Here is a 15,806-nt window from a genome sequence, read left to right as displayed (position 1 = left end):
TCGGCTCCCGTTCCGCACCTTGCGGTCCTCCTCTGCTTCTGTTCCGCACCTTGCGGATCTATTCTGCTTAGTCATGCCCCTCCAGGGTAGTCTGGTTTGTGGCACAGTGGGGCCACAATCCTCCCTCGCATCACCCAGTCAGGGCGCGAGCGTTACACTAAGCAGAAAATTAATTCAGACTTCTCCTTGTTTTTGATACGCAATAACTCTAAACCTCTTTTCAATTTGAAGTTAGAACACAGCTTTCATGCATATATAATGTTTATTCATTAGCAATGTTATATCTTTGGGAATTATTTAATCCCAGCTCATTTGCTTCTTTGCATCCCCCTTCATTATAAGCAGTTGGCTCATGGGATCTCTAGTCTGACTTCTGACTACCACTCCAGTACACATCCATACCTCGATTAGAAAGAGGGGCAGATGTTGAGGCGTGTCTCAGCAAATTTTGGTCATACTCCTGGCCACACCCCATCCATGCCCATGTACCATTTCTTTCTTCCTTGGCAGAAGGAGATGTCAGTGGGGCAGTGGTAATATATGATATTCAGACACAAGACTGCAGTGTGTTGACTCAAATCCTTGACTTTCCATTTTATCCAGGACAGTTGGGGCTAGCGATAAGTTGACAAATTTATGAAACTCCAGTCCAACATCCAGGTCAGTGGTACCTCACGGCTGGACGGGAGGCCGTGAATCTCTTACCTTACAGCCTTCCCAGCGCGGCTTTCCATTAGCCAGGGCCGACGTGACATCTACTGTGTGTCCAGCTCATCTCTAGTTGATATCTGTGGATTTATTTTTTGTTCATTCATTTACAGTTGGAGCCACCAGAATGTTCTCATCTTTTTTTCTTAAGGTGTCTGCACCAAACTAAGTAATAACAATCCTCTCTGACTATTACTGCAATTTTTAGGCAATTACCCTTTTATTTAACATGTTTTTGGTGCAGATGTGAAGCCGCGTTTAATGTGTTTTTATAGTACATAAACTCTTTGATTTTCCACTTAATAAAGTAACTACAGTTTTTTACATGAGTTTTTTAGTCTCCACATAGAAGACAAGAGAGAAAAAAAAAGCACCAAAATCGTCCGGTTCAGAGATGTCTTTAGACAACAGGCGGCGAAGTTTTTACATGTGTGGTGTGGTGTTGTTTATGACGTAGGTCAGCATATCATCTATATTATCCTTTATTTTTGTAAACTTGTCCATAGTGATGGTTAAAAGGCTATCAGACATTTCTCTGAAGGAAGAAGAAGAGCGAGAGTTTTGGTAGACATCTGCAGCCATGGCAGTAAAGGTACTGTCACACTTAGCGATGCACCAGCGATCCCGACCAGCGATATGACGTGGTCAGGATCGCTGGTGAATCTCTAAGTGGTCGCTAGTGAGCTGCCACACAGGCAGATCTCACCAGCGACATCGCTGGGGACGGGGGTCGCTACTTACCTGTCACATTAGGCGATCCTGACGTCCTCCCGCCCGCATCCACGCTCGTCGCTCGTCTCTCCACAGGAAGCACCGCAGGAAGCTGACGACGAGAAACAGTCCAGGACGTTCTCATGCGATCAGCGATAACCAGCGGGGGAGCGGGTCGTATGGAAGTATCAGACACAGCGATATCGCTAGCAATATCGCTATAACGTCACAAGTTATAGCGATATTGCTAGCAATATCGCTTAGTGTGACAGGCCCTTAACACTATGACCCTTGCTCTGAATGTTCTATGGAAGACCTTGAATGCTGGAGACCAGAGACAAGCATGTAGTCTGCAGGTGTTGAGTGAGATTTCAGGCAATAGTCAGTGTGCCGGATTCAATTTGCGCTGCACCCTTAGTATCCTCACCAGGATCTTCTCTTGTGCCTCTTGTCCACTCCATCCACTTGTTGTACATGTTCTCCTGTGCATCATTCATGTTTTTCTTGCATAATTAAGCAGGCTCACAGTGTTCTGGAGATGAGCAATGACCTACTGACTCCTTCATTTTGCATCCTTGATCCTGGTCAAAGCCTGTTGATAAGAATGCTTGCAGGCCTTCATAGAGATGGATCTCAGGTGCAAGTAGTAACAAGGCTCATTTTGGGACACCTCAAAGCCTTCTGTACTAGTTGCTTCCTTAGCCAACTCCCCGTCTGTTGGTGGCAGGTATTGTTCCATTAGGGAATATGTAGTTTCCATGGGGTAAATCATATCAGAGTGTAGAACAGTACCTCTTCCCTAACCCAGACCCCATTCACATTAATAAGGGACCCAAACATCCTGTGTTTGCCATGCTGACATGTGCATGACAGAGCGGCAAGCACTGCCTTTCATCAGTAGAAAGATCATTACTACCAGTCAAAGAGCTGTGGCTCCCACACTGTCAGATGACAGCGTGAGCCAGCAGCTGTGACCGAAGGTAAAAAGTTTACCCCCGCCCTCAGGCGTCAGCTGATAGGACTACTACTCAGCAGGTGGCTGATGGGAGTATTCATCAGCAGTCGCCTGCACTATAAATAAATATAGATTTTTTAAATTGATTGAGTTCACTTGTATATTTGATAACCATCCAGGCAAAACTGACAGCTGACTTCATAATTAATTTAAAATTTTGCAAAATTCATGGATTGAGGCAAATCTAATTTTCGACAGATCCCCTTCTAGCGAATCGAGCAACACGATGGCCGCCATATTACTGGTTCCTGAGGAATGAGAAGAAGCTAAAAAATAAACTCTAATACTCACCTTTCCTAGGTCCTCCCTATATCTGTTCCACTGCCAATGCTCCCCTGATTGAAGATTTAATGAACAGAAAACCATTCTTCTTCTCTTTCCTGTTCTTTCAGCAAGAGTCACCACTAAATAAGCAGTTTGAGGTTACATGGCATGTGATACACATCAATACCTTGCTTTGCATCCAACATGGCTACATGGGGTTCTGTGCATGTCACTGACTTGCAATGCACTACGGTTGACCACAACAGGCTTGCTCAGTGGCGAGGTCTGTAAGAAGATACAAAAAGAAAAGAAGGAAAAAGAGTCCAATGGAAGGGGGCCGTGCCGCTGGACAGGCATGGGGAGGGCCAATGGGAGTTGAGTAGAAGAGTTCAAAAATTTTCAACACTTTCTTGGCAGATTGGACTTGCACACATTTTTTTCAAAATATATTGAGTGTCTCCCTGTGTGAATCTGACTGAATCTACCTATATGGCTTGCTCAATTCCTAAGCAGAAGCCTTCATCAGCTTTGCTTTCAACATATCAGCGCATCATAATTGTACGCATGTGGAAAATGTATCTGAAAGGACAGTAACCGTTCTGAATCTTCAGCACTACAGCAAACACTAATTGCTAATTGAAATGGTATTTTATGTTGTCAAAATTGATTTCTAAAAATCAATCAAGTAAAAATCACTTGTGTATTTAGTTCTTAATTCAATAGAATTATCATCTCAATGTCTTGGAATGAAGCGCACCTAGGTGAACTATAATGTATGAATGCAATGGAACATGGCCATTAAAAATAATAACTTTCTATTGAATAACAAATCTACAAATTTTCTCATTTAGTGATGAAAATAATTTCAAGAGTTCGTCTCTGGACATATTTTGCAGTTTTTATGTACATATAATCAGGATAGAAAGTACCGTAACTGTGTATATACAACTTGTTTCAATCCTGAGTTACAGTTCAGATTATATAACCAGAGTTGCATCCACAATTCTGCAAATTGCTAATTTAAATAGTTAACAATTATAGATAATTGATGGACACATTACTCTACTCCCCTCTTATCTCCTCTTCCCACAATCGCATACAAGATTTCTCCCGTGCATCCTCCCTACTCTGGAACTCTCTACCACAACATGTCAGACTCTCTCCTACCATGGAAACCTTCAAAAAGAACCTGAAGACCCACCTCTTCCGACAAGCCTACAACCTGCAGTAACCACCGATCCACTAAACCGCTGCTTGACCAGCTCTACAATCACCTACTGTATCCTCACCCATCTCTTGTAGATTGTGAGCCCTCGCGGGCAGGGTCCTCTCTCATCCTGTACCAGTCGTGGCTTGTATTGTTTAAGATTACTGTACTTGTATTTATTATGTATACCCCTCCTCACATGTAAAGCGCCATGGAATAAATGGTGCTACAACAATAATACATAATAATAATAATAATTACAGCTTTTGGGATCTTATAATGCATTGCTCTCTTTTGCACTGCTTTCTGGTAGAGTATCTTTTTTACTATGTTCAATTATTGTTCAGAATATACCACTCAGATCAAAACAAAGTTATGTGTGATGGAGTCAGTTTTAAAGGATTGAAGAAGTTGCCCACACTCCCCTTAAAGATCTTTGGCAAATTTGGTACCATCATACATTAAATGAACAGCAATTAATTTGGAAAATTGTGCCGCAGCAGGGTATTTTTTATGTTTAACTACTGGTTGCCAGAAGCAGGAAAATCTGAATTTTTAAGTCATCTCCTATTGATAGTGTAAAGTGCACGCAGAAAAGAATAGGCAGCTGGAAAGAGCTTTGCCTAAAAATAGTTTGATATATATGTAGGAATGTGTGCCGACTGGGGGGTGGTCCTTCTGCACACTCCGCACCTTTACAACAACCGAAGAGTGTTCCCAAAGACTGGAGCCTGGAGCCCGTAGATGTTCAAACAGGTTTTCTTTATTAGGTTCCTTCTCCAACACCAGCAGTATCAGACAACTTCTGCACACTTGCCTGGCTACCCATAACCACGTCTCCTCCTTCCACTTTCCCGGTGCGATGGCTCTTCGGTCTCTTTCACTGCCTTAGTCTACAGGCCACAGCGATCACTCTGTCAAGCCCGTCCATCCACTGCTACACCTACTTCCTCTTCAGTGTCCAGCCTTCTGGTACCCCAGGCTCCTCCTGTCTGCAGCTGTCCTTCAAGGGCCACCCCCCAACTGACTGACTTCTGCTGTCCTCCGTTGTTCTACTCTAATCTGGGGATCCCCACCTTTTTTATCCTTTCCTCCTGGAAATCCCCTTCTCTTGTTCCACTTGCTCTGCCCACCATGACATGGCTTTTCCTAGACTTAGCTGTTCTTAAGACCTTTCCTTTCCCTGCACTGTATCTCACCCTAGTGGCCAGTTTCTAAATTCCACTGTCCCTAGCTGATACATTCTACGTCAAACATACACATATACATGTGATGGTTACAGCAAAACATGTCACATAACACATATACATTTGTCCTATACACCCAGACTGGTCCACGTATTAGTCCACCCTCCTACATATACAAGGAAAAGTGGCCATTTTTCAGGAATAGACAGGTAAAGGAACAACATAAAAAACACAAGATTAATAAAAGGAGGCATTTATGCCAGGTAAAAATATAGATATGTAGCAAGTGACAGATCTTCTTTAAAATAAAATGAAATGTGTTAATTCATGTCAGAAAATATACATGGGATCCATTGGGTCACCTTTTTTTTACAAAAGCTCAAGTGAACAATGTGAGCTTGTTTTAAAGAATATGAATCACACTTTTACATGGTTTCCACAAATATTATCCGTTTAAATGTATTGTTAACACTGTAGAATATGACCGCATCAAATATATTTACATTTTGTTGTCAGATGTGAAAGTAAATGACGCTTACAGCTTTTTAATTCATTTTTAAGGGCACAAGAAATTAGGGTGAACTCTCTGGCCTGTATTCTAAAAAAAATAAGGAACGTGAATGCTACAACCTTTCTCCATCAGGCGTCTAAAAATCCAATTTAAGGCCTTGACATTAAGTCAGGGATGACAAGGCCATCCAGGTCTTTATAAAAATAATTTCGTATTTAATCTTCAATTTTTAGTTGTAGCAATGTGCAGTGATCATTATAGCTTTTCAGAATTATTGGCCTGCAGGGGTTCACTTTAAAGCAGTCACTGATTGGAGTAATCAGAACAGCACAGGCTGGATTAGTAGGAATGGTTTATAAAAGAAAATTAAAATAAAATTGAATGTGACAGAAATGTACATGAACATTTTGTATTAGAATATTAATATTTATAAATGAAGCTCGGATGTATTTGCAAGAAAATATTCACAAGAACATCCACTTCTAAGCCAGCACCTGTCTTACATAACATTTTTCATCCCATGAAACTTTCTTTTTGTACATTTGAAGGTTTAAGGCATACAGACTTTCAGTGTTTAAAATAAAACTAACTAAAAAATAATTGCCATGTCATTAAAACTTTTGATCGGTAGAGAATTGGACCCTGGGAACTCAACCAACTGCTGAAAGTGAGGTGCAGAAGTGCTCAGAAGTTACCTGGCTATCATGAATGATGGGACCAGAGGATGAAGTGCTAATAATGCTTCCTACACTTTATTCACAGTCCACATTTAATAGTTTATATATAGCAATCAGAAAGGCAGAAATGGTAATAAGTAGTGATAAGCGAGTATACCCGTTGGTCGGGTTTTCCCGAGCATGCTCGGGTGTCCTCCGAGTATTTTGGCGTGCTCGGAGATTTTGTTTTCGTCACTTCAGCTGCATGATTTGTGGCTGCTGGACAGTCTGAATACTTGTGGGAATTCCCTAACAAACAGGCATTCCTCACATGTACTCAGTCTGTCCAGCAGCTGCGTTGACAGAAACTAAATCTCCGAGCACGCCAAAATACTCGGAGGTCACCCGAGCATGCTTGTAAAAACTCGAGCAACGAGTATACTCGCTCATCATTAGTAATAAGCTATTTCTGCCTTCTCTTTGTCAAATGTCATGCTGCTGCTATGCAGGTGAATGCAGCTCCATTAGATGGCAACAGAGTTGAGAAACGACTGCACACAGCAGGAGCAGACCTGCAGTGCAGCAGCAAGGCTACCACCAGGTGGCAGCGGAATAGTAAAACAAGCTGGGTAGATATTAGTCTGTAGTGCAGTACCAAAGGAGTAAACAAGCACAAAGTCAGAACCAAGCCAAATGGGTCAGTATCAGTCAGGAGCAGATATACCAAAAAACAAGAGACAATCAACAGGTCAGGATCCAAGCCAAGTCAAGCACCATGGAGTCAAAACATGAGAAGGGGAACACAGAGTTGGGACAGGAAGAGGGGAATAAACAGACACGGGTACAGTTAGCAAAAGCAGCAGGGCAAATCACGGTACGCAGAGTCAGCTATACACGCCGTAGGCAGAAACTATAACTGACACCACCTGCAGGATGCAGTGCAGAGAAATAACTGACCTAATGCTAGAACGAGGCAGAGAAAAGTTAACCCTTGACATGATCAGACCGGGAAAGAGAGACAGGATACAAAACCCGGCTTGCATCATGACAGCAAGTCTAGCCATCTCAGACAGCCTGCTCTTCACTCCTGCCACTGCATGACATCCTTGTGCTTCTGACATTCTCAGAAGTTATTGCAGAGTTACATACAAACCAGAATACATTTTAGGTCTTTTGGTTGTCTGCAAGTAGTTTAACCTCATGATTATATCAAGTTCCAGTATAATATATCAATTTGCATAAAACTACTCTATGATTATTTGCCAATCCTTCCAATGAATGACTAACCCTTTAGTTCAATAAAGTGAACGACCTTCTACAGCAAGAGACACTCTTAGTTGACCTTTTTCCTATTTGGTTCTAACAGATGTCTCGAAAGAGGTTGTCCTCTTTCTAGGGAGGTACTTTGAGCAGCTTACTATTTTGCAATTTGCTTTGTATGTCTGTACCTTTAAAGATGTTTTACTGCAAAAGGTATTCATGATTTATCCAGTGGAGAGATAATAAATGTCTGATCACTGGAAGCTTCCAACATTGGTACCAGCAGAAAACAATAGAATTAGGATCCTCATTTCCCATGGAGAAGTATAGTTGATCATCTGCTATGCCACTGCATCCAAAGTGAATGGGGATGACACAGCTAGGATGGCGCTGTACTCTGCAATCTCTATCAGTACTGTGATCTATAAATTGAATAGCATCACTCATAGTCGATCATACCATACATTGCAGTATGGAGTGAAGACAATCGGATGATTGAAACCCTATCTTTTGTGATCGGTCCTGCAATAGATGTCCCAAGACATTCTGTGAAAAGATGATTAAAGTTTTTCATCACAGTTCGCCTTCTATCAACAGTGACCAGAGTTCACTCCCAACAATGCTGTTTGACAGCTGCATTGCAATGCTACTTGATCAGTTAAATGTTGCTGTCATGGAGCAGCATGGCAGCCGGGGGCCTGATGAGGTCCTCCATAGCTGCCATCTTGGGCCTCCTCTGAAGCGTAACCTTGGGCTGGGCTTCATAGGAGAACATCAATTACAATATATAGTATGAGCAATCAAACAATCGTAATTATGTTCTGGCTCCCTAATGTGATTAAAAATAAATTAAAAAATGAAGAAAAAATATTGCAAAAAAAATAGATATTAAAAATATGAACCTTTAAATCTTCCCCTTTTTCAGTTAAAAAATAAACATATTTGGTATAGTCATGTCCAAAAAAGTCCAATCCACTAAAATAAAACATAATTTAAATGATGTTCAGTAAAATTATGAAAAGAAAAAAATTAAAATATCACAATTGCTGTTTTTTGATTGCTATACTTCCCAACAAAAATGCCATAAAAAGCAATCAAAAAATGCATACACCCCAAAATTAGTAGTTAAGCCGTGAAAATCTAGTCCTCGCTCGGCTCCATCAATGGAGAAAAGAAAAAAATGCTGTTCTCAAAAAATAGCAACATAAACATTTTTTTTTTACAAAGTTTAAAATTATTTCAACCAGTAAGAAACAGAAGTAAGAATATACTCTGTAATAGTACTGACCTTTAGAATGATGTTGCCAAGTAATTTTTACACAGTATAACAAATGCTGTGAAAATAAAACCCAGAAAACAATTATGTGCACCATATCATCCTATATGGAATTTTTCCAATTTTTCAATATATTACTTGATAATATTAATGATACTATTGAAAACTACAAGTTGTCCCAGAGGAACAAGCCCTCATATGACTATATTGACAGTAAAACAAAAAAGTTATGACTTTTGAAAGAAGCTGAGAAAGAAACGAAAGCTCAAAAATGAAAAATCGCTAGATGTTCATGGAACACTTTCTGAAAAATTGATTCAGGTAGAGTGAGCTACATTTCACTGGGGTTCTTTGTTGCATATGTCATGTACTCTCTGTACTATGCATATCACCATATACGGAATCAATTTTTCCAGGAATCATTACGTTAGTCTATTAGACTATGCGTAATGTATTTGTTGGTGGTCCTCCTGAGCTCGCTCGAAGATGGTCTCGGGGAGAGAGGAGGCGGGAGGCTGCAGTGGAGAGGACAGGGCTGTCAATCATCTTTGATGCTGCCATCATGGTGTCCATCACGATGGCCACATCGTAATGTATTTGTTGTAGTTTATAGGAGATTGTCTCAAGTGCTGAAGTTATCCTCTATAGATAGGTTATAACTTCCCGATCTCTGAGGTTTGGGCTGCTGGGACACTGATTCTGAGTACCAAACTTGTGCAAATAGAGTGGTTGATGATCATGCGCATATCCCCTCCATTTATTCTTAATTGGACCACCACTGATAGCTCGGCTAGCCTGGGCACCCCCATTGAGCGTGAATGGAGTGGAAATGAGTATGATCACCCTCCACTCCATTTACTCTGGTCTCTTCAGAGTCCTGGTTCTAGGGATAAGTGGGGTTATCAACGATCAGAGACCCACTTATCGGGAAATTTTCTCTTATCCAATGTATAGGGGATGACTTTCAAACTATAGAATACACCTTTAAGGTGCAAATTCAGCACTGCTAATCCAAAGCAAATTTAAGTACAATATATGGGGATGAGGGTTTGAAAACCTCATTTACAAGCAGAGAAAATATTCTACTTAGAAAAATATGAGCTTACATTGTAATTTTATCTTCTAGATATCAAAAGTATTGCGTAAAAGTCAATTCTTTCCTCTTTAGAAATTGGTTGCAAAAAGCAAATGATCTATTGGATGTGAATATTCTAACGATGTTTCATGACCATAATAGTTCCAAGACGCTCATTTTTCACATTCGAGGTTAATGGCATCAAATGTAACTCATTGCCCTGGGTTTTGCGGATAGGCGTCAATGATTACTGTTGTTCTACAAAGGCTTTAAAAGCAGTCATGGGAGGTCTCTTTATGTATTATTCACCAAGAGAGCACCTATTTAGTAAAATGGAAGTGTCTTTTGTTTCTGTATAGGATTAAAAGAGCACATTGATCTTTTCAATTGCTCGTTCTTCATAACCTTAGCGTTTAGTAGGTGGTTTCTGTTAAATGCAAAATTCCACTTTATTCTTAGGCTACAATTAAAAATTGTGGCTTTAGTTAGGAATAAACGTATCTATAATATATTATACAATATATATATGAATAAATATATATATGGTATATACAGTGTATATACTGTATATATATATATATATATATATATATCAAAGAATATGGCAGTACAGTAGCGCACTTCGTGAGCCAATATACTGTATAAGTATAGGTTGAATATATGAAACATTTTAAATGGCATTATACAAAATAAGTAAATAATTCACAAATTGGCCAGTTCCTGTTTGCCCACCAGCTTTGTCAAGGCGTGCTTTTCTATGAATTGACCCTAACCAGATTTTAATCCAACATACTTCTCCCAGGCCAAAAATCTACAAACTTAAAAAATAGTGATCAGTCAAATGTACAGTATATACAGTCACCACCTCCAATTTTACCCCACAAAATAGGAATAACTGAACTGCACCTCAGTCTCAATATGAAGGGTAACTAACTAATTGTACCTTCAAATAAATTTCCAGACTGAGCTTTTTGTGTGTGTGTACATGAGGAATAACTAATTTTGGTCACAATATGTCTTGCATCCAAATTCTCACCAGCTTTCTCGCCTGAAAGTTTTGCCTTTTAATTTGCTTTTGACTATGAGCTGTTAGGGGTGACTATCCGCTATAATGTCTTCCATATGTGACAGCCACGTTGGATGCAGTAACGGACTGTACACAGACCAAGGGTGAAAGGGGTTTATAATACAGTAGAAACTCCATGCAGGGAGCAAACAGATAATATTCCCTAATACAGCAAAAGGCTAATGGGGGTAACTTAAGGAACAGGGACAAGTAAAGCCGGCAATACAATAAAATATAACATCACTCAGGCGCCATTCACGGTTGAACTTCTCTCTATGACTGGTGCTGCCTACATTGCATCCCAGTGGGGGTCTGTGACAATCCTGAGGTAAATGAGGTAGTATCTTTTGAAGTTGGAGTTTTCCTCCCAATGGTGGCAAATCCTCAGAATCCTGATGCGGGTCTTGGGTCCAGCAGATGAGGTGATGAAGAGGGATACGTCCTTATCCTCAGCGGTGAGTGTCCCAACACTACGGAGATTTGCAGCACTGCCCAAATACAGTTTACCATGGGCAGCCTGGTTCGTTGTGCCAAATCAACACACGCCTAAATTCCACTGACAGACCTTGTCTCTCACAATCAGTACTGTCAGCGGGGGCGGCTGTGCCAGCGTTGTCGGCTGTGTCAGCGGTCTAAGCGAGGGCAGTGATGTCGGCTAGGACAGCGGTGTCTGACAGGTACTCAGTCGACGGTCTCCTGCCAAAGAGCTTTGCTGACCCAGGCTCTGCTCTGCTCTGCCCAGACGCCTCTCAGCTCATTTTACCTCACAGGCATCTCGTGCACCCGAAGTTCCCGCTCAAACTGTTTGGTCACTCGCGCACAGCAGCTCAGTCCACTTAGACACACCCCTTTTTCTCAAACACAGGGTACCGTCTGGAGTCTAAAGTTTTCTACCCCGACAGCATCGACAGTTCTGGACCCTTCACAGAGGAGACATGCTTAGTTAGTTCCTTCCCCTTACACATACACAGCATGGCATTCACATATTGATTCCTTCTCTTCACTCCTTAGGACACAGAAGGAAACAGTTGAATTATAGAGGTAATTATGCAAAAATACAGCAGAAAAAGGGACAGCAATGCTTATCTGCCCAGGTCTTTGAACAAATGCACTGCAGGATGCAGCCAGCCCATATAGCAAAGATGTTGAAAAACAGGTGCAAAATACTAAATAGACAGTCACTCACGAATTACCCATTCATGGAGGGGGTGACTACTTAGCATACATTTGCATAATAGAGTCATGTATAGGGCACTATTCACATGCAGGTATGCATAGTGTCTGTTAGGCATCGGGTTCCTGCAGCTGCACAGCGGAAACCCAGAACCTTGCATCCAGTGGTCTCCCATTCTCCACCGACCGCTCAGGAGCCTGCACAGCAATCTCAGCGTCCCAGACGCTCTGCTCAGACCAGCTCCGTAGAACTGGTTGTTGCTGCTACCTCTGGGTCAGCAATAGCAGCGCAGGCTATCCTACAGCAAGCCACTCCAGAGGCTAAGTCCTCTCGTTCCGCTACTGGGCATGCTCACGAGACGATCTCCCATTGGAGATCGAGAGTCACATGCTCAGGTCCTTCTCCTGATCTGATTGGTCCATCTCAGAGATCTGGAAGGTCCCAGCAGCGCACGGCTATAAAAGACCTGCATAGCCATTTGGCCATGCGCTAGTATAGACTCTTCTTGCTAGATGTGGGAATGGTGATGGATGTATGATTCTGGTGACTGACTTATTAAGATTCCCCTCCCTCTGATATTACGCATGTGGATAGGGAACCATGGAAAGAGTCAGCGCCAGTCAGTGGCAAACCTTAGGCCACTGTGCACACCGCACCTCTACACTAGCGTCTGGTGGTGACACGTCTCTCACGGCACTATCGCATAGCGGCTTTGTCTGCCGCCACGCTGCATTCAGCAGCACTTACCGGCGTCCGCAGTAGCAACGCCGCGCGCATGGTAGGTCTAGACGGACACCGTCCCCTGTCTGGGACCCTGTCCTGTGACCTGATACCGTGCGTGTAATTTCGCTGAGACCTGTGAGTCTAACAGGCTCGGTGTTTATGTTTATGCTACAGCGCCTCTGTGCGTTAACAGAGTCTGCTCTGCGCACATCGGGTGACGTTGAACCCATGCGCATTATACCGCCATATAGTGCATCTGCCATTGTCTAGCAGCGGTTTTAACACCTACTGCACGGTGGACCCCGGGCGGCGAACGCACTTTCTATTATCTAATATTTAGTGCATTCCGCCGTCCCTAACAGTGTATGGTTCTCAGCCTATTAGTCACTCCCCTAGTATTCAATTAGGCGGGCTGGCCAGCACTCTCTACATGCATTCCATGTGAACACCACTGTATGCAAGACCCAAAGTGATGGGCTTGGCTGCACCCTGAAAAATAAAGTGCACAAAATACATATAAATACGTGAGTTATTGGTCGATATTTTGGCCAAGATATGCAAGCTCGCAACCTAATGTCAAGGGTCCCCCCATTTGCCTAGTCCTATCACTAAACTAATAGCAAAACCACAAAAGTGCTAATGTATACTAAGCAGTCATGCCCTCCAAGAATGGGTAGGTGGAGAGTTACTGTCTATTTACTATTTTGCACCTGTGTTTTGCAACATCTTTGCTATATGGGCAGGCTGCATCCTATAGTGCATTTGTTCAAAGACCTGGGTAGGTATGCAGTGTTGCCCCTTTTTCTGCTGTATTTTTGCTGTATTTTTTAATTTTTGGAGGATTTTTAGTTCTCTTTTGTGGCTTTGCTATTAGCTTAGTGATAGGACTTGTAAGCGTCGGGACCCTTGATGTTAGGTTGCGAGCTTGCATATCTTGGCCAAAACATCGACAAATAACTCACATATTTATATGTATTATGTGCACTTTATTTTTCAGGGTGCAGCGAAGCCCAGCACTTTGGATCTTTTATATAGGAGTGTTCACATGGGATGCATTTAGAGAGTGCTGGCCAGCCCACCTAATCGAATAGTAAGGGCGTGATTAATAGGCTGAGAACCAGACACTATGCATTACCTTGATGTAAACAGTGCCATATACAGGCCTCTATTGAGCAAATGTATACTAAGCAGTCACCCCCTCCATAAATGGGTAGGTGGTGAATAGCTGTCTGTTTTGTAGTTTGCACCTGTGTTTTGCAATATCTTTGCTATATGGGCTGGCTGCATTCTGTAGTGCATTTGTTCAAAGACCTGGGCAGGTATGCAGTGCTGCCCTTGTTCTGCTGTATTTTTGAAATTTTGGAGGATTTTTACTCCTCTTTTGTGGCTTTGCTATAGGCTTAGTGATAGGACTCGCAAGCATGTGGACCCTTGATATTGGGTTGCGAGTGTTAGGCGTCGAGTTCCTGCCACTGCACAGGGAGAATCTTAAGCCATGTCCTCTGCGGTCTCCCATTCTTCTGCAGCCACAGAGGTTCCTGCTCAGCACCTATGTTTTGCAATATCTTTGCTATATGGCTGGCTGGCTGCATCCTGTAGTGCATTTATTCAAAGACCTGGGCGGGTAAGCATTGCTGCCCCTTTTTCTGCTGTATTTTTGAACTTTTGGAAGATTTTTACTCCCCTTTTGTGACTTCACTTTACTATTAATGACAGAAAAAACTGATGGCACATCGTAGTCTGAATAGGTGCATACCAAAAATCAGCTTACATATCAAATAAGGAAATGCTTGCACTCAATTGCATTAAGGCATATCATATTGATATTCTGTCATTTGTATGTTAGCTTTCTGACCGAGCACTCTGCCCTTCATTAAGCTGTGATTTTAATTACATCCAATCACTTTAGGGTTCCTATCTTCCTATAAATATAGACTTTATCTTGTTATTAGCCAGTAGTTCACATGAGGCAGTTAGAATAGGGACCCGTTTAATGAGATCACCTTGACGTTGGTGAATGGGCTCACATCTTTTGGCCAAATTTTGTGCTAAGTATCTCATATCTTTTTTCTAAATTCCAAAAGCCATTATGCTGTTCACATTTCATATATTTCATATTTGATATGCCTTAATGCAATTGAGTGCAACCATTTCCTTATTTTCACTTTGCTAATAGTTTAGGTAATTATGCAGCAGATGGGATCACTGTAGATGTGAGTCGAGCTCTGTGTGAGGTAAAAGACTTGTTAGAATGCTCAGCACAATCTTTCTTTGTCTTCCTCTTCCTGTTTCCTCACTTTTGCTCCTAACTCCTCCAACTACCTCTCCTCTCTATAGAGTATAAGAAAAGGGATATAACCTGACACATCACTAGACTGGCAGCCTCTCTTTTCTTCAGCAAAACAGAGTTGAGCTGAGTTTTTTTAGAGTTGAGAATTTAGAATGTGGGGGAAAGAAAATGGCTCATAAGAGATTAACAAGTAGAGTTTTCATATATTAGAATCTTAGAAACATAGAATAGTAGAGTTGGAAGGAATCTCCTGGGTCATCTGGTCCAACCACCTGCTCAAAGCAGGATTCACTAAATCATCCCAGACAGATGTCTGTCTAGCCTCTGTTTGAAGACTTCCATGGAAGGAGAACTCACCACCTCTCATGGCAGCCAGTTCAACTCATTGATCACACTCACTGTCAAAAAGTTTTTTCTAATATCTAATCTGTGTCTCATCCCATTCAGTTTCATCCCATTGCTTCTAGTCTTTAGTTGTGCAAATGAGAATAAAGATGATCCTTCTACAATGTGACAGCCCTTGAGATATTTGTAGACAGCTATTAAGTCTCCTCTCAGTCTTCTTTTCTGCCAACTAAACATTCCCAAATTCTGTAACCGCTCCTCATAGGACATGGTTTGCAGACCGGACACCATTCTGGGCGCTCTTCTCTGAACTTGCTCCAGTTTGTTGATGTCTTTTT

At 41.8% G+C, this 15,806-nt stretch overlaps 1 pseudogene; it reads right to left on the bottom strand.

Moving 5' to 3' along the window:
- Window positions 1-1,131: 1,131 nt before the first annotated feature.
- LOC141083179 (perilipin-2 pseudogene) lies at window positions 1,132-2,191 on the bottom strand (annotated as a pseudogene).
- Between the last annotated feature and the right edge of the window lie 13,615 nt (window positions 2,192-15,806).

Source organism: Dendrobates tinctorius, unplaced genomic scaffold, assembly GCF_039654945.1.
Source record: "Dendrobates tinctorius isolate UK_male_01 unplaced genomic scaffold, ASM3965494v1 ptg000020l, whole genome shotgun sequence".
Lineage (NCBI taxonomy): Eukaryota > Metazoa > Chordata > Amphibia > Anura > Dendrobatidae > Dendrobates > Dendrobates tinctorius.
The sequence above is the reverse complement of the archived record's forward strand: the minus strand, read 5'-3'. Positions and strand labels throughout refer to the sequence as shown.